The sequence below is a fragment of the Polyodon spathula genome, chromosome 19 (assembly GCF_017654505.1).
Source record: "Polyodon spathula isolate WHYD16114869_AA chromosome 19, ASM1765450v1, whole genome shotgun sequence".
NCBI classification, from domain to species: domain Eukaryota; kingdom Metazoa; phylum Chordata; class Actinopteri; order Acipenseriformes; family Polyodontidae; genus Polyodon; species Polyodon spathula.
The window spans coordinates 7,731,484-7,757,353 of NC_054552.1; the positions used below are offsets into that span (position 1 = coordinate 7,731,484).

At 35.7% G+C, this 25,870-nt stretch overlaps 1 pseudogene; it reads right to left on the reverse strand.

The window, feature by feature from the left end:
• Positions 1 to 1,735: 1,735 nt before the first annotated feature.
• Positions 1,736 to 25,437, reverse strand: LOC121295004 (annotated as a pseudogene).
• Positions 25,438 to 25,870: the final 433 nt, after the last annotated feature.

Here is a 25,870-nt window from a genome sequence, read left to right on the forward strand (position 1 = left end):
ACACACGCACACACACACACAAGAAAGAATGCAAAAGACACAGCAAATGTAAACCTCTCGTATAGCCTATTATTAACGTTTGTATAAATGCATGTTGTTAAGCACAACTAACTGAATTTTTAGCTAATGTTATTATTATTATTATTAGTAGTAGTAGTCATCAGATTTTCTTTCTATAACACTTTTAAGATGTCCCAGGAACAACAGAGCTCCACCTCTTCTTCCACCGCACAGAACTGGAATGAACTCTTAGCATCAATTGGCATATTGTAAAAGAACTAATGGATATACAGTAGTTAAACAACATAAATGCACCATATCGCTTTAAATAAATACTTTTGTTTGAATGTTTATAATATTACAAGACATCCATGTTTCATTATAATGTGTGTGGTAAGCGGATTCTGCGCTTCTACTGTAGCTGCAGACCAGCGGTCACTGGTTTCTGGGAGCAGAGGCAGGTATAGGGACCGGCAGATGTGTACAGGAACATTAGGATGCTCAGCCTGTAGAACTGCCAGTGTATGAAGCTGCTCAGGAACCTCGTATGTATTTTTACATACCCCCTTGTTCTCAATCTTATGTTCATATAGGCCTAATGATCATACCGTGTTTTATTGTACTGTAGTGTAACCCCCATGTGTTCCCACATTTTCCACATACATTTATAAACTAATTAAATAAAACTTTTAGATATTACGCATACTTATTTTTTAAGTAGTAATACTAATTAGACTTGTACTTAGTGTGTTTGTGTGTGTGTGTGTTGTGTGTGTGTGTGTGTGTGTGTGTGTGTGTGTGTGTGTGTGTGTGTGTGTGTGTGTGTGTGTGTGTGTGTGTGTGTGTGTTGGAAAGGTAACGAGACACAAACAAGTAATGAGTGAATTCAAAACGTGCACAACAGCAAATTAATTATTTTTCTTGTTAATTTTTTTAATCTTCATGGCAAAGTTTGAAGCTCTCCACACGATACTCAGAGTCATTCTTTTCCTAATTACTTGGCAGATATGGACATTTAAATATCCCCTCCCCTAAATCACTACGAATTGAGCAATCTTGTACGGTCGACTTTTTCTAAATCAGAACAGCATAACAACGCATTTCCTGAAAGTATGGCTGGAAAATTGTCATATTCATGTAAACAGCATCAAATTGGTTTCATTTTTAAGTGTTACTCCATTCTGCTACCAACAGTCGCTCATTTTGTTTCTTTTAATAATGATTACTCAATGATAATCTAGTAAGCAATGACTTCTAATGTCTGGTTTTCTCTTTTATACTGGAACAAACGATGATCCTACAGATTTGATTTGCATGAAACAGAGAATGTTTTTCTGTGCTGCCTGCAGCGCATAAAATCAAATGACTTTGCAGGAGACTGCAGGAGATTGACTCATGAAAACATTTTTTTCTGGCTTCATTAGGCTTGTCTAAAAGTTTTTAGAGATCATGTATTTTAACCACACTGTCAAATGATCACTTTGTGAATGGGGGGGGGGGGGGGGGGGGGGGGGGGAGTACTTAATCCTTGAATGTACAGGGTGGAAAAAACAGATGTCTTGAGATCAAAACTGCTCACCATAAGGAATACTAATTCAGACCAAGGACGTAGGGGCACAGTTTCAAGAATGCAAGGCAGAAAGGGCATTTCAGTATGGCCTTGACATGTAGACCGAGGCTGTAACATGCAGATGATGCACACACCGACTGACACCTGCCATTGGAAGTCTCATGCCAAACCCCAGTTTGTAATTACCATTAGGAAAGTGAAGGTGCTACAGCTGGAGCAGGTACCCTTGTCTGTATACAGAGGCACTGCCGTCGAAAACCTTTCTGTTTGCTTAGGGACTGACTGATGCTGCTTCGGGGCTGGATATGCAAACAATACCATAGCAGTTTTATACTAAATCATTATGGGCTGTACTTCTATTCATGAAATGCATTTAAGTAATACGAAAAACTTTCAAACTGCGAATGACTCTGTAAATTATGTTAGCAACTCTGTGTAGAGAGTGTGGAAAAATGATAAATAAAGCACACTGCTAACACATACTGACTGAGCAGATATTTAACATGGCGTTGTTTAATGTTAGTGTTAGTTAGTTATATTCTATGTATTATACACTCATCTGTCTTTATAATTTATGTACTCCTAGTAATGCATTATTAATTTTTCTGTGACGCTATTTTTGCAAATGTAAACATAGGCTATTTATAATAGATCTCAATTTTTCCATAACACATGGAGATAGAGAACACCCCTGATTTATGCTGGCTGGAGCCTACAGTTCTAATCCCACAAGAATCATATATAACATGATAATGTAGCACAAAATCCATTTTTAAAAGAAGGTGTAAAAGGTGGCCAATTCCATTTTATAATTATGTTGTAAAGTAGAGCTCTGGCAAATTAAGTGACTGTTCCATTGTATCAATAAATCTATACACTCAAATACAAGAGCCAACTGCTCTTTAAAAAAAACGAAAAAAAAAACAACCTACAGTAGATTGAAGGGTTATAGCTTTCTGGTGTTAACTTGCATCAGTTAACATAGGTTTTATATGGCAATATATCTTTGGTCCAAAGGAGAATACATATTAATCTCCGTTCCTTCCACACAGCAAGGAAAACCAATGCATATTTAGTAAGCTGCGTCCCACCATCAAGCCTAGAGGCCTACTTCAAAATGAAAACATGTAAACATATAATGCTATAGCTCGCGTTGATACAGCTTACACAATTGAACAGGCAGCCATCAGTAACAATGTTTGATATTGTAATTATCTTATGTGCAGTAGTCAACAACAAAAAAAAAACCCCAAAAGGTTCTGCATGGAATTCTTGTCCAACAACTGTTTAAAACAGACAATCGCAATATAATTAAAGCTCTATGAATTGACAGTTCTGCCATGGATATTTCAAACTTTTAGTTTACATACACTTCATCTTCATACTCCTTCAGTGGGGAAACGACAACGGCCAGATCAATCCAGTCCTGAGAACAGAAACAAGGAATCACAAACCAGTCTCCGAAGAAAACACACCTGACCTCAGTGCCAGTAAAGACCATTAGGACCTTAGTAATTGTTATTGTTGTATTAAAAACCAACCTATCCACCAGTTCACCTCTCTTCCCAGCTACCTACAGTACCTACCTACAGCCTTCCTGATGATCAGCATATAAACAGCATGTACTTGTGTTCAAAGCATAGCAAATCAATGTCGACAGCATACTGCATGCTCACTCTGATTTGCAGGCTTACCATTTTTAAACCTGAGCTACAGGTTATAAAACTATAATTACCTACTGTGCTTTGTGCCTCCACTAATTCACATGAGCTGGAAATAAAGAAAACTTAAAAAAAATACCTTTGTTTTGTCCCTTTAACAGTGTAAAGTTTATTCACTAAAGAAAAGAAGCAGCCAAACAACCAATTATTTTTAATTTCTTGCTTCAATAACCATATCTTACCCCACCACTGTTCCAGGCCCTTGTCAAGATAGACTGGGCCTCCTTTAAGGTAGCTTTAGTCAATATCTCCCCATCCACTGCTAGTACCTCATCTCCTTTTACCACTCCACCTGGGAACAAGAGAGAGAAAGTACTTCAGAAAGAAAAGGGTCTTTACCAGCATCTGGGAAAAATGTTTTTTTTTTTGTATTGTGAAAACAGCACAGTTTAAAACATTCCCTACTGAAAGTTTTAACATTATGCACAAATAGGAGCACATTCTGGACACCTGTGAAGTGTTTTAAAAAAAAAAGAAAAATCGGTCATTAACATTACTGATGCCTTCAGCTGATGATCTGTTTGGTTCTTGACCTAATCTTCATCTTAATCCTTGGTACAGAAAGGGTGCTATTTTAATTATCCAATGTGTAGCAGTATTTAATACCAGTGCTGGTTACATTAATCAATACAGCATTACTATAAACAAATCAATTAATGAAAATAGAAAAACCCAGTAGCTTGCTTCTTTGTTAATTTGTAATACTGCAGGGATCCTAGTGTGCACCAAAGGTTATTAGTTCTAGAACAGATGGTTTGTAATACAAAGTAAACAATTCACCTTTCGATTGAAATACCATGATTTCATTAATGTCAAAATACTTAAACATACTGGCATACAACTTATGTAATTGCGATTCAATCTCCAAGGAAGTACGATGCAGAATATGTTTAAGTCAAAGCCAGTTTTGAAATGGAAAATCAAGACAATACGTCATATTGTATCTGCAAACTAAAATGTTTATTGTATTAATCATGTTATAAATAGATTCAGATGCGTTAGAGTAACCTCTGTGTGGTTATTTCAAATAACAATATCTAATTTAATATTGCTAACAGAAAAAAAGTTTGTAATGTTTATGGCGTTTTTGATAAAGCAGCACCTCTAATGGATTTTTCAGTTATGTTATATTTGGAAAATAAAAAGGTAGATTGCACTAATTATGCTCACAGATGAGAACGGACTGCTGGACTGTCCACATCACACACACTCACCATGCTTGTCAGCAGAACCTCCATCATAAATAGCAGAAACCACTATTTTTCCAAGGGGTGAATCAATGCCACCCTCTAATGCAAGATCAAGTGGACCCGCCTAAAAAAGTAAACAACCGATATGATCACTATCATAGGATCCAAGCAATGTATTTGCATAAACAATCCTTCACAGTGTACAGCTACAACATGGCCAAAAGTTTTGCATCACTCTATAGAATTAACTAATTTTGCTTCATAAAGAGGAATGAAACCTGCTGAATAATGTTAACATATTGAATTACATATCTCTTTGCAGTTTTCCATTTACTTAATGAAAAAACTGACGAATTTGACAATTTTCAAAATCTAACATGAAATACTGTACTACTATTATGGCTTTCAGTAGACTTTGCAAAACCATTTTGTATTTTCTTTGATTACATGATGTGAAAAACGTTTGGCCACAGCTGTACAAACACATTTTTTTGGGTTACAGCTTATTTTTTTATAACAAAACAAATGAAAAAAAAAAAAACCCAGAAGAAAACCAGTTTGTGTCTTGTACAGAGATATAATACAGTCTTTACATCCTTATGTATTTCACCAATATGAACTTTGCACAGTATTGAAAAGCAATACCTTTACACTTCAGAAACTCACCTTACAAAAATATTGAACAGATTTCACCTTGACCTGCCATGTAAAAGAGGTCTTTACCTTTCTCGAGCTTTTTGTCATGCGTTTGTCATCGATGTATAGTAACTGTCCTGTATTCCCGTCCAACCACGTTAATGAAATCTGGGTCTGGCGGAGGACTGAAGGTAATCATGTCAAAGCAGCTATAAGAAGTATATTCCCAAGGTCAGAACACACAAAAAACTCTGGATTCGTATAGTGTTCACATTACATTGCATCCCCAATGGAAAAACACTGTCATCCTTGATTTCATTATGAAGACTGATGGTCTATTTTGAATGTATGAAGCCGTCACATTTCTTTTTTTCTGATAGGCTGTACTGTCACATCACAATTATCCACCAAGGGACAAGGGCATCTGCACAATGCACTGCTAACACATTTAAGACTAAAGCTTGGGATTTGAGAGATTTCAAAAGGAATGGAAGTGTAGGTCTACCCTTCTTGGTCCCGTTGTTCAGTATACTGAACATTTTTTATTTGAAATTGCTCACACTACCACCAGTCAGAAAAACCTGAGGATGTTTTTCTGACTGGTGGTAAGGATGTTCAGAATATTGCATGTTCAATATTCCACCATCCCAACTATTAGTCTCACTGTATTTTGTATTTTTGTGATCTCATGTAAAGCAAATAATGTGTTTCACAGCCAAATCTCTTAACAAACCTGGTCACCTAGAAGGCTATTATAATAATCTGAAAGGTTCCCAGATAAGAACCTTTCTTTCATATCTTTAGTTAGACTGATTTTTGTTTTTAATGGTTCTCATGAAGACCACTGTCAATGACAGAGGTGTTGTAAGCAGGTGTGTGTGTGTGGGGGGGGGGGGGGGGATTCCGTTATATGCAAATGAGAAATTCAAATGAATAAAGCAACAGCACTGAAGAGTGAAGGAACGTGTTTCTAAAAGCATTTCAGTTGAACAGTAATCTCATTCATAACAGATTTATCATAATGTTTAAAAACATAGAAAAAAACTATGTTTACTGTGCCATTTTAATTATCAGTAGTCGAACATCTCTTCTAGCAATCTGATCTGGGTAAACTGAAAAACAGAAGAAGAACATGAATACTAACACAATGTAGCTGTTGATAGCTTTGTGAACCTTTTTAATTGATAATACTAAAATTAAGTGTGTTGCAGTGTAGTTGATTGCAGCATTACTGTATATGTAAGGTTATAGGAGACCTACTTCTAATAGTTTCTAAGGCAATGACACAACCAGACAAATACAGTACAAAGCCTCTATTCTTTTTCCTCTGTTTAAAATGATAAATTCATAAAACTGTATAAAAAAGACAAGTCTCTAATAACGTTTATGTTGTAAATATCGTTAATCTTTTGGGTGAGTCACAAAAGAATAGTAGCACCACTCATATCAAAACATTTCAACTGTAAAACATACTGTAGAATATGGGTCAAAGTCTTTGGCATATTTCTGAAAGCCCTGCAAAAACAATCCAATAGATTTACTTTGGATGTGTGATAAGCATTAGTCTAATGCAACGGCTTAATCAAAATGGGTTTAAAAGTGGCAAATAGTAATATGTTGCAGGTAAGATGGAGAATGATCATTCCAGAAAGGAAACACGCCAATGGAATGAAATGAGCAATTTATTGATTTGATAGATAAAAATGCCTATTAATGATTACACTGATATTTGAGTTTGGCCCATGGCCTTGCCCTTATGCTGGCAACTATGATGAATTAAGTCTATGCCAGCGGGCACCTCTCCCCTAGACAAGGCATGCTACAAGGTGGAGGCAGGGGAGGAGGGGGACCAAACCAATGATGTACAATAAAGGCTGTTGATGGGTTAGTGTGTGTGTGTGTGTGTGTGTGTGTGTGTGTGTGTGTGTGTGTGTGTGTGTGTGTGTGTGTGTGTGCGTGTGTGTATATATATATATATATATTCAATGATTACGTATTTGATTAAGGGGTGTACACTCCTTTTAGAAATACAACTAAGCTTCCAAGGTCTATTTCAGTACAGTACAGTTCACATCATTACATAGACTGGGGTAACGCAGAAAGGTACATGCATAATTGCCCGATGAAAACAAAGGGAGAAAGTCGATCCTGCATCCTGCTACTTCTTACAAAGCATAATCACCTCACTAGGCAGACAGACACAAAGAGATTGAGTAGGAAACCAGTAAAAATAAGTACATCTGGTAATAGTTCAGATTTGAAAGAAACAGGAATATACAATAAGAAAAAAATAAATAATTACTTTAAAATACAGCAATGTGTTCCTTTTGACAACCAAATTATGAACATATATATTTAATTAAGCACCTTTTATGTTTATTTCCTATACAACTATCCATATATATATTTTAAAGCACCAAAAAGACAAAAATACTATATGAAAACACCTTATAAAATATAAAAATGAAATAGCTGCCTGGGGGCTCAAACATACAATGCATATTAAACAATAAAGTACAGCTAAATTATATAATATATAGGAAACTGAGGGAGAAGAGAAAAATACATGGCTATGTATTTAGAATGCATGCACTGTATAATCCAGCCCATGCAATGTACTTGTACTCCAAAGCACTGCCCCTGAATAATTACATATTTAGATTTGTAATATGGGATTGTGATTTTATCTCGACAGGTATGCATGGTTATTAAACAAATCATTCAAGGTTACATCAGCTTTTTAATTTTTTTTTAAAAGATGTCTGAACAGCAACTGATTCTAAAGTGTGTAGGAATATAAAAGGCCTGACCAACCAGGCAAACGCAAGTACTCCACCACCATTTGTGCTAACATGAATGCATCAACAGCATTAACAAGCTTCAGTCCTCTGTTAAGCTGATGTTCATCATAACTGTTAAATAAATTAAAAACAAAAAAAAAAGACTATAAAACTAAATAAAAATGACCACCGCTGGTATGAGAATAAATGTACAGAGAATATACAGTTAAAACAACTTTAATGAAGTCCCTACTTGAAGATATCCTTCAACCAAAACACTAAACTGAAACAGTATACCATTAATAAAACAGAAAACCCACTAATGATCTGACAACATGATAGACCAGCAGGAAACTTATAAAGTCCCTTAACTGCCCTTATAAAAGTTTACCATAGTAAAAGCATAATAGAGCGCAGTGAAAGCATTTTAAAGAATAGGAAAGAACAGTGAGGCATGGTAAAGCATATTAATGAGCATGGTAAACCAGGATAACAGCCTGTCACATATTGAGCAGGTGGAAGGGTCCCATGCAGGAAGGGAATTCTTAATGAATCACAGGAGTGTTTAAATTGCTTGTGCTAATTAGAGATTCTGTTGCATTTTAGTACAGTTCTAAAGCAGTCCTGCAAAGAATCACTCAAAGCACACAGAACTGTGACTGAAAACAGCTTCATGAACACTTGATCAAAGCACAGATCTCTTCTCTGGCAGGTTCAGTTTAAACACCTCTTGTTTCTGGGCAGGTAGGTGGATGCTAGCACTCTGCAAGGCCAGTAGAAAAAAAGTTAGGTGTGGATAGTCGTATTATATATGGAAAGAGCGTACCATGTTCTGTAAACAAGTTGTGTATGAAGTTGTGTTATCTTCCAGCCTGCGTGTCTGTCACCTATCAAACGAATAGCAGTTGTAACTGATAAAAAAAATGTTTTTCAGGGGTTGCGGCAGCACATACTTAAAATGACTGCTATGTAACGATGTTGTACAGAAATACAAGACATGGTCACGTTAACATTTTGCGGAAAATGGTATGGAACGTGTCCATTATTAAAATGAAACCAGAATAGCACCTGTATGGAGAAACATGGGAATGTCACACAAGGTGCATTGTTTATTAGGATCAATTACCTGTTTTCTGTTGGATCTAAAAGATCAATTGTACACCACCACTCTTTTCAACATCTCTGGTGGCCGTAAAAAAAAAGATTAGATGTGAAACAGATTAGACTCATGCAAGCATGTCAATGTGGATTTATTATCAGCATCACGACTATGATGGCTCAACACATACATCCTGCCCTTTAACAGAGAAACAGGACTCATAATATGGACAACAATTTCAACACAGGATAAAGCTTTTTTCCCCCCCGAAAACGTCTTGCTCATGGTAGACACTGGACTAGAACAAGGAGTTCCAATGTTTGAGATTTCTGTGCTAACCAACTGAGTTTCCTTCAAGCAGTTTTTAACAAAAGGAGCATAGTGTATCCTAAACTTGAATCTGACCCAATGCTTCTGTATAACTTCCAATTCACCCGTTTCTGGTAAGCCTTTTAGAGTACTATTTGGCAACCGGTAAGAATCAACTGTAAATCTATCAATGCACAATGTTGAAATTTGAGTCTTCCACATGTATACCTTTTCACACAAGCACACTGAATAATCAGTTGTAAATGCCTTACCTAGAATTTTGAAGTGATTGTCAGGACAATTATGTTCATCATTAGTGAATAATGTAGACTGGTACTAGTGTGCCTCTTAAAATCTAGATACTACTGTGAACGGGAATGTACTGTACGTGTACAATACTAAGATTAGAACATGGCATGATGTTCAAGGATCCACTTCATAGGCAGAATCAAATCAACAAGTAATGACTGGTGCACCTCTTCACCTTCAGTGACTTTTATCTGGTTTATACATACATTTCAAATTCAATTATGCTCCCTACCAAGTTAGTTATTTATTTTTGTTGTTGTTCATGTAGCAGGTTGGAGACTTGATTAAAGAGGCAATAAACATTTAATTCCCTGTAGATGCCATTCTGCAGCCATTAAAAGAAGCACGCCATTTAACTCCAGTACTTGCTGGCGCAATCAGCCACTCAATAAAAACCTGCATCTGCAGAGCAGCTAATGACCAGCACACAATCAAGTACTGAACATAAAACAGCTTGTATTTAACCTTGGTTTGCATGGACAGTGACATACAACTAGGAATTTTATTTTCTATAAAGTGTACGTTTGGAATGCTCTACCAGGTGAAATAGCTTCAGTATGAAAAAAAAAAATACATGATAGCTCTTGCTAAGGATATTTATCGTAATTAACTGTGCAGCTAATTTGATTAAGTAAGTATAACCATCTATATGATAACATAAACTTGAATTAACCCTACCTAGGAATGGGAAACTCCACCACAGACTAACAACAGATAAAAAAACAGGTTTCACACACTCCAATTCAAAATATTATTGGACTACCTAATAGTAGAGGTATAACTTTTTCTGTTTAAAACAGTGTACTGTATTAGACTATAAACCCCTAAAGGAATGTTACGCAAGGTTAAGTCAGTTTCAAATCATTGTCTGCTTGTTTTACATATTTAAATACAGCCCAAAAGATTAGGACATTGCTGCTGCTTCCAGGTGCCCAGTCCGGTCATGTGACCTACAGTGAAGGTACCAGGATGCAGCCGTTTGTTTATAGACAAGATTGTCAATTCACTACAAGTAGGTCCAGTAATTTTGTTAAAAAAGCTAATGAAGTAGATTTTAAAGCACTAGTTAGTTAGCTTTCTTTTAAAAGAAGAGGGATGTCTAGCCAAGCATATTCTTAGCATTAACGTCAAAGTGTTTTTCTTAATGAATATGAGGCTAATTTTACTGAACAGTGCCTTTCAAAAAAGTACCTTCATATTCTCAGATCAAGGCCGGTGGCAATTCATTTCACAGAAAAGACGAGCAAAAATGCATTTCATCTACCAAGCTGCACGCCAGAAAGTAATTTGTAAAATAAATTGTGGAAAGCTGATTCTTAACACCTCACAATAACTGACTATATACATACATATCCATCTGTTAATACTCAAAATGTTTCAAAAGCACAAGCACACATTCACAGAACAAAAAATATGGTTTTCATCATTGTATATTTGATATAAGGAATAACCCTGGGTACTAATTTTCAGAATCTAAAGGTAGCATATGAACTTTAATGAAAAGGACATTGCCAAGACTGTATCCATATTAATGGCATCCCCACTGATAAATAACCATATCTACTACTTCAAAAAGCTGCTGTAATGGGCAATTTATCAGTACCAGCTGTGTCTGGGCTTAAAAGGACAAGAGTAATACGAAGATTATATATTCAGCTGGACCCAGGTACAAAAAAATCATATATTATATATATATATATATATATATATATAGATCTATATATATATATATATATATATATATATATATATTGTAAATCTAACAGGTGCCAGTTTGTACACATTCCACGTACAAGACTTTACTATGCTACTGTATGTAACTCCCTGCGTGTTCCATGACAGCTCATTCAGTACCTACAAGTCACAAACATGTCTTAAATCAAAAGAATAGTCGTGCGGTCAAATAATGATTTGTGGTTGTGGTGCGTTCAACTGCACTACGAATATAGCCAGAGACCAAATAAAACATCATTCATTGCCATTTATAAAAGATCCATGCAACTGTATAGCATCAACCAGCTGAGCACATGATGTACTAGTGCAAAGTACACTGCAAAGATCTTTCAGCACAGTAATAATCCCTCAGACAGGTGTGTCTATAGGGCACATCCCAAATTAGCTGAACATTTGCCAACTGGAAGTGTACTTCACCCTCTGTTCCATAAATCTTCTACGTAAGGTTATTTTAACTTCCAGTTTTAAATACAGCATGTAACTCCATCACACATGCAACTGATAGAGTTGAGATTCTCTGAATCTCTGACTGTCATTCTCAACTTGTATGGCATCTTGAGGTGGTTAAAAAAATAAATAAAAAATGATATAGAATTCAATACAGCATTGCACAGCATACTGCTAATAGCATCACCCTTTGCTGTGAAGGCTATATCAAGCTATGTAAATGCTGTCACATCATTCTCCATGGGTTTTCTCTGCATATGGATTGTAATATTTGGACTGCAGAACTTTTGCCGCAGCATACAAATACTGTACTGCACATATTAATTCTGCATTGTTGCTCTACTCAATCATATCTAACACAGGCCACAACTGACATAGAAAATAAAAGCGGGTTAAGAGCATTCATTTGAATTACAGCATGTCACTATGATGAACAGAAAGCGTTTCCTTATCTAATCATTTTGAAAGGGTGATATAAATGAATGCAGCTCACTGTCAGGGCTTGATATGATGGGTACCCCTGCAGTCTAGAGAAAGTTACAAATACTGCAGGCTCTAATCAATATCTTCATAATACAATCACTTCTCACGAGGTGTGTGTGTGTGTTTGTGTGTGTGTGTGTATATATATATATATATATACACACACACACACACACACACACACACACGAACTGACCAGAGCTTTTGTGCTTGGGTGGAGGTGGAATCATGTCAGCAGGCGGGCTCTTCCTAGCTGCCTGTTCCCTGGGGCCCCAGTCTTCCTCCTAGTCCCTGTTATGTTTCTGCTCTGCAGCTTGGATCCTTTAGAAAACAAGGTCAATTCAGGTGAGCAACTGTCTGGTTTTATCTGATGTTTTGGATTCTGGACCCAGTCTACTGTGAGGTTACTGGATTTAGGAATCGACTACTTTAATAATAATAATAATAATAATAATAATAATAATAATAATAATAATAATAATAATATAAACCATTTATGCAAGAATTAAACATTTAGCAGCGAAGCGCTTGTAGATAAGATATTGCCAAGGAGCAACTTCTACAGTACATTACAATTTATCAACTGCTAATGTAAAACAAGACCATGAATGGGTATAGAGTTTCTACAGCTGTTCAGGCTTAATTTAATTGGATCACTGTCACTGCAGTCATCCTACCTTTGACATTTGTTTGTGTTTGGACTAAAAGACAACATAATTTAAGAATAAAATGATCTTATGCTGCTTTTGTCTTCTTCGTTTCTCAGTCCTACTCATGGTTTTCTTGAATTCTCAGTAATTCCTGGGTCCTGGGCTGAGCTGCTTCTTGTTTGGGGCATTGCTTAGACATAGAAAACACAGTCTCAGAGCAGCCGCATAATTCAACGTGTAAAAAAACGTGAACACCCATTTCTGTATTGATGTATCCCTGGCCATTAAAGACTATCGCAATACTGCTTCTGTGATTACATGCTCTGTTGGCTCAAGGGATTCCCGTCCACAATAAGAGTTTTCCAATGGCTCTTAACCATTTATAGGCAGGAAAATGCTCTTATGTACCATCTCTTTGGGTAAATAAATTTGAGAAATATTACACATAACTCCCATGTGCAGCTTAACAGCTTTTTGATTTATCCAGCACATAACAACATGACAAACTGGATGTGATGCATAATATTTTCCTGCAAAATCCATTACCTTGACAACCAAGCTGTCTGTTAGGATACAGACTTTAAAGTGTACAATCGATTTTCGCCCAAGCATGATTATCAAATGATGCATGTTTTATAAAATGTACCACTATAAACTTCATATTAATTAAAATGGTTTTATAGACTTCCCAGGTGGTAAGCATGTGGAATAAAATACCCTACTCACGCAGAAATTCTGACAATTGGATCCTAAAACACAGGCTTGGGAAAGCACAGCCAATTAGATGTCATGATACAGGTCCTATATTCTCATTATATGGCAGACATAGCAGATGTCCATGCAAAGTTTAATCAATTACACAGCCCAAAAAAACGTGTCATTGAAACAGCAGTAGCACAAACTGATTCCATGTTTAAAAACTTTTTGTACTAGAATATTACCTTTACAGTTGCTTTTGTAGGAGGCCCTGTTTAAATTGCTATTTTAACATGCAGAAAAATATTAATGCATGCAATCTCTCTTTGTTTAAAATGTGAGCAGAAACAATTCAGCAACAAGTTCCAGGAGAATAATGACATGGAAAAAAAAAGATTTAAACAATGATTTGAGTCCTCACTTCTGTCCATTAATAACACAGACAATGAATCAGGGCTAGAGTAACATTCTATTAAGACTACATTATGTAAAGTACACCCAATACTACAGAAGAATATTTCTGCTGAGCCAGTCATCTGAAATGATGTTGACTCACCCCAGAACTAGCACATGCTTCCACCACTCTGAACGCTGCTAGAGACTGAGAGCTAACTATCACTGATGTTATTTGCACACATTTTCAGGTTTTTTTTCTGGTCACGCTCTATACTGTGTGAGGGAATTCATTCTGCCAGAGATGCAACTTCCATTTCCATTTCCTTGGAATCGATCCTCTTCCTCTGCCGTCTTCTGCACAATCTCCATCTTCCTTCTCAAAACATATTTCAGAAAGATTGTTAACAACACAGGCTACCTAGTGCATCAGAAGTCCTGGGACTGTTTGTTATCTTGCTGCAATATATTTTCTTACTAAATACAGCACAACAATGTATAAAGGATTATTAGCTTGAATTATTAACAAGTGCTCCCTTGGTAATTTGCACATAAAAAAAAACCACTTAATGTGTATCGAAATGAGCAAGTTATTGAAGGGACCTTACACAGTATAGTTCAAGGAAAATATACATGGCCATACAGTGGACTACCGAATCATGAAACAAGGCACCAGTGTCAACATAATGCTGTAAACTTTAAGGGGACACTACACAAGAATGAAGCTTTCTTCAGCCCAGTAAACCCTGATCAATTTATTTTGATGAACAGATGGATGTTGCGCCTGTGTAAAAGCAAACCACACCGGTGATGTTTCTTCACAAACAGAATGCTTCAATTCAGTGTCTCCTAATAGCTGTCGATATGCAAACACCATATGCTACATTTCATTTCATTTAAACCCATTAGCCCAAAACAAACTCCTTTAATGGCCTGTATTTGCAAAATGTAGCAGAAAATTATATCTGATGTTACACTGGAAAATCAATAAAACTGGTAACCATGGTAGCGGATGATGTACTGGTGAATTACTGCTTGATAGTTGATCTACTGAGAAGAAAAACTCAAAGTTTTAAAAAATTTTATTTTATATTATACTGTCTAATCTTTACATAGCGCACATGCAAACTACATTAACAAGCAATCCATGTGCACATTTTATTAATTTACTTTATTTCATTTAATTTACTATGACTTTTACTATACAGGGGGGTAAGTGGGGTAAAACAGGCAACAAATGCCATTGGTTTTATGTTTATCCCATCTGTCAAAATACTCTCAGGTTACTAATGTATGTATTGTTTCATCTGGAATGAGATTTTGACCTGAAAACCATGTAGCAAAAACTATTTCTAAGAAAGACATAAGGCCTAATTGTGAGTAAACGTGCTCACTGGTCAATTTTAAAAGGATAAATACATATTTTTTGTATTTCAACTCAGTGAAGCCATTTATTGTTTCCATAAAACATGCACCAGTTTTCTTTATGTAGTTCCAGCTTTATTATCAGAGTTTACCAAGCTTCAAAAACCAGGCCAGGTTTCTGAGTAAACAACAGTAGGAGGGATAAGAAATGCACACTCTTTCTTTTTCCTGTTGCTCCTTCAAAAGCTTGTTCATTTCCACAGCCCTTTTTTTCTGATATATTAACTCCTGACGATCCAGTTCTCTCCAACTCTCCTCAGCCATCCGCTCATCGTCAGTCATGAACAGCTCCCTCCCCTTAAACCACAAGGGACCCTGAATCAGATACTTCCGGGACACTGTTTTAAAGCAAGTAGCTGCTTGGATAATTCCTGCAATGCCTTTGCCTTATGTGTATTTGAAGTTAGTGGCAATTCTCTTTTACTTGACATCACTCGATGACTTCATGTGAAGTTTATTGTTGTTTTGATACTGTATACATTCTGTTTGCTATCAAGAAACTAACACACAGTTTGTTTAGTTAGAAACAGTTTATCAGACATCAACAAAAACAAAAAACAAACAAAAAAAACCATCATTGTTTATACAACTCAGGTAACTCTTAGTTTTTTGATGCACCTGGTTGGTAGACCTTGCTAACACAAATCAGAATATCTCTGTACATTACTGGACAAGACTACATAGTTTTTTTACTATAATACAAGGGTAAATAAGATGTTTTACTACACAATACTTACCGCTCCTGTAAGAACCGTGATGACTTCTACTACTCTTCAGGACTTTTACAGCCTAGACAAAAAATTACAGAAAACGATTTTCAAAAGGGTGAGAGATGTTTGATTTGATTTAGTGACTGCAAACAGTTTTTCAACCTAGGGTGTCGCTTTATCCCTACCCACATTATGTTGAATTAACGTTCAAAACGATTTGGTTTTGAAGTGAAAGTCCTGCAAAGACCAGAAACTCCCTTGAGAACGATACCTATACAGTGTTTTAAAACATTGTAAGATACTTGTATTTCTAGCCAGGTGATGCTCCTTAATTCACAGACTTCCGTAGAACGATAATAAAAATGAACTGATAAATGTAAAAGTTAAATCTGTTTTTATTTTATTATATACTTTAATTTACTTTTTTTTTTTTTTTTTTCTATTGCACGCTAAACATTGCCCTGGAGCAAACAGAACAGAAATCGGGCCTCCCTTACCTCTTTGTGATCCAAGCTTGAAAATTCTATTACGTTCACTTCAACGATCTGTTCCCCAACCTACAGGAAACACAACATCCCTACTGCACATCACTCAAAGAATGGCTTCATCCTTAACATTTAATTTAGCAAAGATACTTGTGCAACATTTGTGACTTACCTGTAAACCAACCTCTACAGAAAGAGACAGACAGAATATGACATACATGCAAGAAGTTCAGCAATCAGACTGCAATTTATTTTCAGATGTTTTTAAAAGTTAGCATTTCATATACAGTAAATGTCTTACCCCACTTTTAGATACATACTGGTCAACAAACTGCCATTTCAGGAGGTCACCAGGAGAGCTATTTAAAAATAAATTATTTCAGTTAAACCACCTAGAAAGGGTCTTGCAATCCTGGTGGAATGAACATCAAACCCATTAATTATGATCTGTATTATGCCTCCCACCCCCATTTATATACAAAGAGAAACCTTTTACCTTTTGACAGGTATCATGCCAACATCTATAAAGAAAGAACATACGTGTAACTTGCAACAACTAAAACATATACATACATACAAACGTATATTTATATTTAATCAAACAGTTTGAATAAAAAGTGTTACATTATTTACAGCTCCTTAAAGTATACTTTTGTATAAAATATGACGATCAAACAGTCGTACAGTGCTGAATGTAATTTAAGCTAGGAGACATGTATAGCTCAGAATACCATGAGAAAGTATAGCAAAAACGTTTTTTTTTTTATGTTTTCTTTAATGAATTAATCAGACCATATAAATGATTAATCTATTGATCACTTATAAATCCCAAATGATCTGGAATGTTGGCAATAGTCTGCTTTAAAGCAGCTGTTTCACAAAATTCATTTATTTGTCTGAAATGATTGAGTTATAATTAATGTAATGACTTTTTATTGTAATTAGTGTTATTTTATTTCATTTATCAAATCTGATTAACAAAACATTTAAAAATAATTCCTTAAAAATGGACTTGTGTAATTCATCTTTATATCAATTAAAAGCCCATCAACTATGGAAAATGACTGCTAGTAGCATGGGACAAAAACTACAAACATACTGTGAAAGGGTTCTTCTAGTTTAAAAAAAAAGAGGCAGGCAAACAAGTTTATAGCTCCCTGCTGGGATGATTACACATGAGCTTGTCCCAAAAGGTCATGAAAAGATGTTCATAAAACACATTAGGGAAATGATTAGCAAAGGGAAAAAAAGTGAGTGAGTCTTCACAGGAGGTCATTTAAAGAACAAGACATTAAGTAAATCTAACACCGCATGCAGAACTATCTTTCACAATACTACTGGTTTTAAAACCAGAAGGATGGATAAGACAAACAGGAAACACAGCAATTAAGGGGCTGTGCAAAGGCTGGGTTCTTTTCATTGTCTTGTTTCTGGTCTGCAAAGGTACAAGTCTTTTTATTGGTAGAAATGCAAAAACAGCATAGCTCTGCAGAGGTTAAAGAGCTCATAGTAACTAGACATTGCTTCTACTACAGTAAAGATACAGAAATGAAAGGCACTTTGCTGTTATTGTAAAAAGCTGTTGTTCAGATTGAAGCTGGGGCACAGATAAACACTTATAATTTTCATGACAACATAGGCATCGCTATGACTACAGATGCAGCTGCTGCGGCTCAAAAAAAGGTTTTCAGCATACCTCAAGTGCCTGCATGAAGCCTTTTATGTTTGAATTACTACTGACAGAGCATAATTGCAGCAACATTTGAAGAGTCACTAGAGCTAGTTCCAACCAGTCTGTAATTACCCAGCATGTCATCTCTTTGGTGTAAATAATCACAAACGATCTACAGGTCTCTCCTGGCTATGCTGTTTAGACAGATCGCACTATATTCAAAAAATGTTTTTTTTTTTTAAAGATACTTTTTTTTCCAATTAAGTAAGATTGTGTATTCATGAAAGTTTGTTGTTGTTTACGCGTGTCTTTAAAAATATATTTTTTAATCCTGACACAAGCCAGAATACATTTTAAAATGTGAATGGCACCCCCTGGTGGTGATATTTATTACATTCAGAATTTTAAATGTAATCACCCCTGTCAAAGTGTGTGTAAATTGGTATTCTTTTAGATTCTCTGTTTTTATTTTCTTGATTTTTTTATGTTGTTAATAGTTTGTATCCAATCCTGTATAGGTCATAAGTTTTGTTTTATTGCTATTTTAATTGTCTTCCCTTGTTTTGTTAAGCGCTTTGTGATAATTCTTTATGAAAGGCTATATATAAAATAAAGATTATTATTTTAAAAAGCTATAACTAAATGAACAGACTTAGAAGAAAGAGGTTTGCTTATGTATTGAGCATTCATACCATGCTGATTGTCTACCCAATAACAATATACTTCCCCACACAGCACTAACTCCATTTGAAGAGATGGTCAAGTCACAAACTGGTGTTTTTCTCCACCTGCTGGACAAGTTAAATTATGCATTGTGATCTTATTACCCAAGAATACTGTAGTACACCTTTGTCAATATAATAAAAGCAATACTGCTGCTTTGTATTAGGTCAGTCATCACGCAGATTCAGGAAATACAATATGTTCCACCTAAACTCAGATTACTGTTTTACAATCATATATCCAGGTTCGGAAAACTCACGTGATCTCAGATTTTCCCAAAATTTAAATCCTTTTTTATTTCTTTCTTAGACACGGTTAGATGCATTTTTAGAAGATTACAGAACATGAAGGGATTCAGTTAACAAATACTCCTAAAATACCCAATGGATGAAATTTCAGAAACCACTCACTCTGTCAGGAGACAGCATTCTCTGAAACAATGAATTGCCTATCCACCCTGTTTATTTAACAGTATTGAAAGCTGTCTGGGAAGCCTGACTACGAAGGAGGCACGCAGAGGCAATCCCTGATGCCAAATACCAGACAGACCAATAACACAACCATCATGATTCACTTACAATCGCCACCTGGGGCTGTTTTATCTGTTCCTATTGCCGTTTACTAATAAATTAGTCATGCCTGTTGTGTTTGTTGGAAGCATACACCAATCTTTATAAATCTGTTAAATTCACTTCTACCTAGCATTTGTTAAAGTCTGCAACTTAAAAAATAAATATATTTATAAAATGCTACCTGTCTGAGTGTGCGACCAGTCCCACCTCCACAAACATTTAATCATGCGTTACCTTTGGCTAGAACTAATTGGTGATTTTGTATTTAGGAATCTTTCTTTTCAATATACTATACTATACTTCCAATTCTCACTCTGTACAAAAACATTCCATTTTTGCCCTTGAAGAATCCACATTTCACAAAGTGAGAATTTGGTTCCTCACCTGTAGGCCTACATTGCCTGCTTGCCCATCCTTTACTATCTGAGAAATGAAAAGGCCACAGTTAAACTCCAGTCCTCCGCACACACTCAACCCCAGCCCCTCGGGATGAGTTCTGTCCAAACGCACCTCCTTCAACCTCCTAAAAAAACAGAGGGAACAATCAAGCAGGTCACGTTCAAGTGGTATATTAATTTTAAAGATTAAATAGCTTCAAAACACAATTCGCTTTTTTTTTTTGCTTGTTTTTACTTTTCCCATACATTAGAAATAGGAATCATTTTGAGTTCTACAAAATCTTGCTATACTAACTTTCAGCTAAATTCAGTTCTGATATTAAATGCTTAATTGCATTGTTTTCAACTTCCTAATGTGTGTGATGTAGATACATTTTTATCTGTTGGTTCAATTTTAATATAAATCAGATGGATTAAAGATTGTGTCACATCACAATAAAAAAAAAAAAAAAAACATACAGTTTTAATAAATCATATTCTTTTTTGCAGAAATGTACTTGTTTTAGTGCAAGTAAATTATAAATTATAATTATAGTTAAATTATAAACTAGTCTATTGATTGATTTATTTTCTATTCTGGTGATCCCTGACATTGAACGGCATTCACAGAGCACCCTCCATCCTAAATCTCTTTTGAACAAAAGTTAAACTACGACCTTGACTCGGGTCATTGTATATGAAAAAAAAAAGCAATTAAAAACTAAAAAGGGATTAAATATCAAACATTGCTCTTTGTGCATTCCTTCCCTAGCTGGAAAAACATGATTCTCCTCAAACTGTCCATGCAGACTTACCTTGATCGCTTGGGGGTGAGCTGATCGTATTCTACCTGGTGTTTGAAGGGGATAAGCGGTCGAATGGCATCAAAAATAGGTAAATGACTTGGTTCATTAATCACCAGCTTCAGGTCGCCCACCAGGAAGGGAGAACCATGGACCTTGAAAACACGGATACAAAGTGAACCGCAATCCTTATGTCACAAATATACTCTTTATAAGTGCACTTTAATTTACCATTTGATTTAAACAGAACTGTTTTCAATGGATTACCATGCCAGTCTGTACATAGGAATTTAGTATATTACCTGTCATATACATCCAGTTCAGCGATCCTAAACCTTGTGTATTTGTGTAACCTTGTGTAAGAATGTCGATTCTCTAGATAGTAGGGGGATAATAAATACTTACTTATAAATGTATTACTGCTGCTTCTTCTTCAGCAGATTTTAAAATGTAAAAGTCTGATGGTTATGACTGAAAAATGCACTGTGAAGGCATATGCACAGTCCATTTTAGACATGCTTGCTGATAGAACGTCTTGACAACCAGTTCCACGTTGCTGTATCATGAGCAATATTTAATACCTTTGCCATGAAGTTGCTGGAGATGGTTCAGTAACTGGTTCTCCTCAGCGCTTGAGCTCAAAAGTGTCAGCAATGTCCTGAGGCAAACTAGTAAACCAAACCTTATGAAAAGGAGCTGGAGCATTGGTTATGAATTTAGTAACCGCGGCAGAGGCTCTAAATTATTAACAATGGCTGTTTCATTCCTGACTCGCAAGCAACAGGCAGTGCTTTTATGAATAGAGGGTTCAATCTGACAGACTCGAGTGAAAGAGAATCGGATATGCAGCTACTGGGAAACAAAACTGTTCCTCACCACAAAGACCACATGGAAACTTCAGCAACATCTACATTTCACTCCATTCAGCTGCTATTATTACACAAGTCAATGGGAACAATATCTCCTACAGTAGCTTTTTCCATCAGGAATGGACACAATTCCTCCTTTAAATATATTTCTCATCAACATGCCATTGATATTATGTTTATATTAGATATTACATATTGGTATTACATATTACATATCACGCATTGTAGATAACCCAGTTAACAATTCAATTATGTCCATTTTTTAAGAAATATATTTAATTATTGAAACAAACAGCCTGACATGAATTACTTATTTTAATCAATAATGAATCAAAACAACAACTAATCTAAATGTGCTCTGTGAATTTGTATTTGCCTAAAGGTTTCAGAGAAGTTCTTTTAATTGGGCCATGTTGCAAACATGTGTCGGTATGTACAGGTATCTAAATCATGTTTTACCATGAAAATTGCAATCACATAAATGGCCTGCTTTCTATGAATGTATGTGTATAACAAGGTGACTTCAAATGCCATTTATAGACTGTAATGAGGACAATCATTGTAAAATGGAGTACAGCAAGGGTGCGGTAACAAAGGCAATGATTTAGAACAGCAGCCATTACTAGAGCTGTGGTATGTGGAAGTATTATTAAACACTAAACAAAACATGGTACACAACAGAAAAAAAAACAAAAAAACAAAAAAAACATTTGTCTTCACTAATAGCATTTTAGCTGCAAAGCCAAATTCTAATAATTCACATGCTTTTTTCAGTAAAGGACGTTATTTTATAAGAAATGAAGGATTTTGATATTTGATATAATATAATAAGGATTTTATTACAACAAGAAATAACCTAAACAGTTTCCACAATGTTGAAGTTGACACCTTTTTTATACCAATAGTGAAGCTGAAATCTAAACAAGATGCCATGATGACATAGGTCTCTTCACCGGGTAAAAGTGAAATAGATATTATAAATAGAGAGTGAAACGTATGTATATAAAATTATGCACTCTTAAAACTAAACTGAAAATACCAAAAACGGGCTTGTTCTGGACCATTAGTTATAAAGTATAACAAGGTGCCATGACATCTAAACTGCAAAGGACAAAACATGTAAAGTAAAACTTACTGGTGATACATACGAAGCACATCGTAAAGGTAACCTTTTTCTGTCTCATTGTCAACCAGCAGTTCCACCTGGAATTATAAAAAGATTCAGGCATTCGGCACACTTCCTTTACGAAAAGTTAAGATTGCATTTTAAAAATGCACCATACTTTATAAGCCAGATAAAACAACACATTCTCAAATACAGTACAATATCTACCAGCCAGCCACAAAGCTGTCATCAAAGCCAAACAAAACATTACAGAAATTAAACTCACTGCCTTACCTGGTAGCAACTGAACTGCTGAACAAGTATTTTGAGAAACCTTTTGGGCCACTCATTAACGTAGCACACACACACACCCATGCAGAATAAGTGTAATTGCTCCTGTAAAGTGATCACTGGCCCAAGACCTGTTACGTGGCAGTCCAGCGGGTACTGTTCTACACAGATGGTTGCTTGGGGCAGATCGCTTTCTTTTTGCAGCTTACTGCCCTGACACAGTGCAGCACTTCCGTACCTGATGACAGGAGCTTCAATTAGACTAGTGTCACTTTACAACACTTTATCAGTCGCGCCTTCACAAACTGGTGCCCAAATTTTATTTTCTTTGGACAATTTTTTTTCAAAAATATCAACAACATTAAAACCAGTTAATGCAATATGTGTGTTAAATATCCCTGACTGAAATGGCCAATTGTATAAGGGACTTTTTTTTTAACTCAAGTTGCTTGCATAGGAATAAATAATTATTATTGTGATTATATTTTTAATTGGTGACTCAATAGTCAAGTGAGACTAAAACATGACTGGACACATATACAGTTAGGCATGTAGAACTCCAGGACTGGGGTTATGTTTGGTTCAGCCAAGGCTAGGCACCCAACCAGTGTAAAAAGTTGTTTAGTCAGGGTTGCCCAACTAAGATGCAGGGTCAGTTTGAGAGCTGGTCATATTGAGACACAATGGTAATACTCATACAGTATTTAAAACAAGAAAATTGTGACTAAGCATCGGTCAGCGTAAAAATAAAACATGATTCAGGGTTTTTTAAAATAAGCCTGCGACCGGTGCGATCCACCGACTAACTATATTAGCGTCGGCTACTTTATGAAAACATATTAAGATTATTTCGGGGTATTATCATTCAGTCCATTTTTTGTCTTATTGTATGGAAGGCGACATATAGCACATAACAGCCTTTTATAGGTTAGGAAAAAATCCCAGCGCATCAGCATGACATCCGCCTGGATTGAGTTAAGTAGGGTACATCTTGGGGGTCTTTAAGTGGGCACCTTCCAAGTGAAAATGAGCATGCTACTACCCAAGCAGCATTCTAAGAGGAAGCTAAAAGGAGACAATGACACAGCAACACTATTTAACACAGTACTATTTTTGTGTGTGTAATTATAAGTACTATTTTCATGTACTGGAACCTACAGTCCACATAGTAAAAGAGCAATGAAGCTGAATTGTTTATAGCTGAGCCTTCTTCATCATGTAATGTTGTATACCATTTGCGTCATTCAAATTCAAATCAACAGTAAATCAGCAGCCGGTTTCTGGCTGAGTGAACATCTGTGGTCGTTGTTTTAAATGATCTGTCAGTGAACTGTCTTTTGTGTCAGGATAATACATGAGGTCACAGTTTATAGGGTCGACAGCTTAATAAGTCAAGCCTGAATTGGATGGGAGTTTGAAAGGACAACAGAAGATATTGCATTGTGTTAACCACATGTATAAGCAAGCGTACCTGGTTGAGAGCTTTAATAGACAGTTTACTCCATATAACTAGGTACTCTATACACTTTTACTGCTTTGTATGTAAAGATACACACACACACACACACACCTAAAATGTGTGTACAATTCTACAAAAAGGCTGAAAAATATATTATTTTAAAAAAACCTTATTGGAAGTATTATAGCAGCTCACACTACAGTAGTTGAAACTCAAGGCAGGTGCATCAGAGAATCAGTCTTGTATTGCTAAAAAGGGTTCGTTACCATAACAGTTATTAAGAGCACACTGTACATGTTTTCCTTTTTATGCACTTATAGATAAATACATGAACACAAACATAATATAACACTTTCTCGATTATTAAAGTACGGATGAAACGCTTGCCTCTGCTGCTAATAAATTCTTGACACAAAACAAAAAGTACCTTTCTAAGAAGAATGCTTTTAAACCCCCTCCAATAACCCTATTGGCTACAGTACACTGCAAAATACATCTTCGACTATGGACTACCAAGTCTATAAACTACTAGAATTTGCTACTGTAGTCTGCCAGGAGGAAATAATACATAATTTACCAGACCATATGGCAATTTAATGAGTTATAATTGAAAAACTGCAGAAACAAATACCTGTGTTAACAATAAACGATGTTATTACATGATATGTATATTTAAATTCTCTGTTCAGCTTTGTTTCTTAATTACTGTTCACGGAGTAAAAAAAGCCCTTCCCCCACACCATTTAATTAATACGACAGGGTCCAGAGTACATCACTTGACATTGGCTTTTAAAAAGAACACCTTATTCTGTCCAAAAAACACACATAGACTACAACCTAACGATTCAGTTAAGTACTAGAAAATATGTTTTAATGCTGCAGGAGTTCCCTACCTTGTGTCTAAATTCACGAGCCACTTTTCTTTCCATGTTTCTGCGCAATTGTCGGGTTTTTTTTACACTTCACTACTGTCTCCTCAGACGCTCGATTCTCAGTCGCCGTGCAACAGCCTTTCCCGAACGCTGGGAGGAGCTCGGAAAAGGATGGTGTTTCGCTTTTGACAGTGCTTCTCAAGTAATGCTATATGCTTTTGAACTGCCCTGCAAGGTGTTGTTATAACAGTAGCGCTAAAGTTCACAATGCATTTTAAAAAGTACCTGCATTTTCAATGACCAATTTAATTTTTTAGAAAATAAATGATGAGCATGCTGTCTTATTTAGCTATTGTTTGATTTTTTTTTATTTTTTTTATTTTAGTAATATATAGACTATCAAATATTACCGACAACTATCTCCAAGAAACAAACAGAAACAAAACAAAAAATTTTGGGGGACTCAAAAATGTTTGTTCAGGATTAAAAC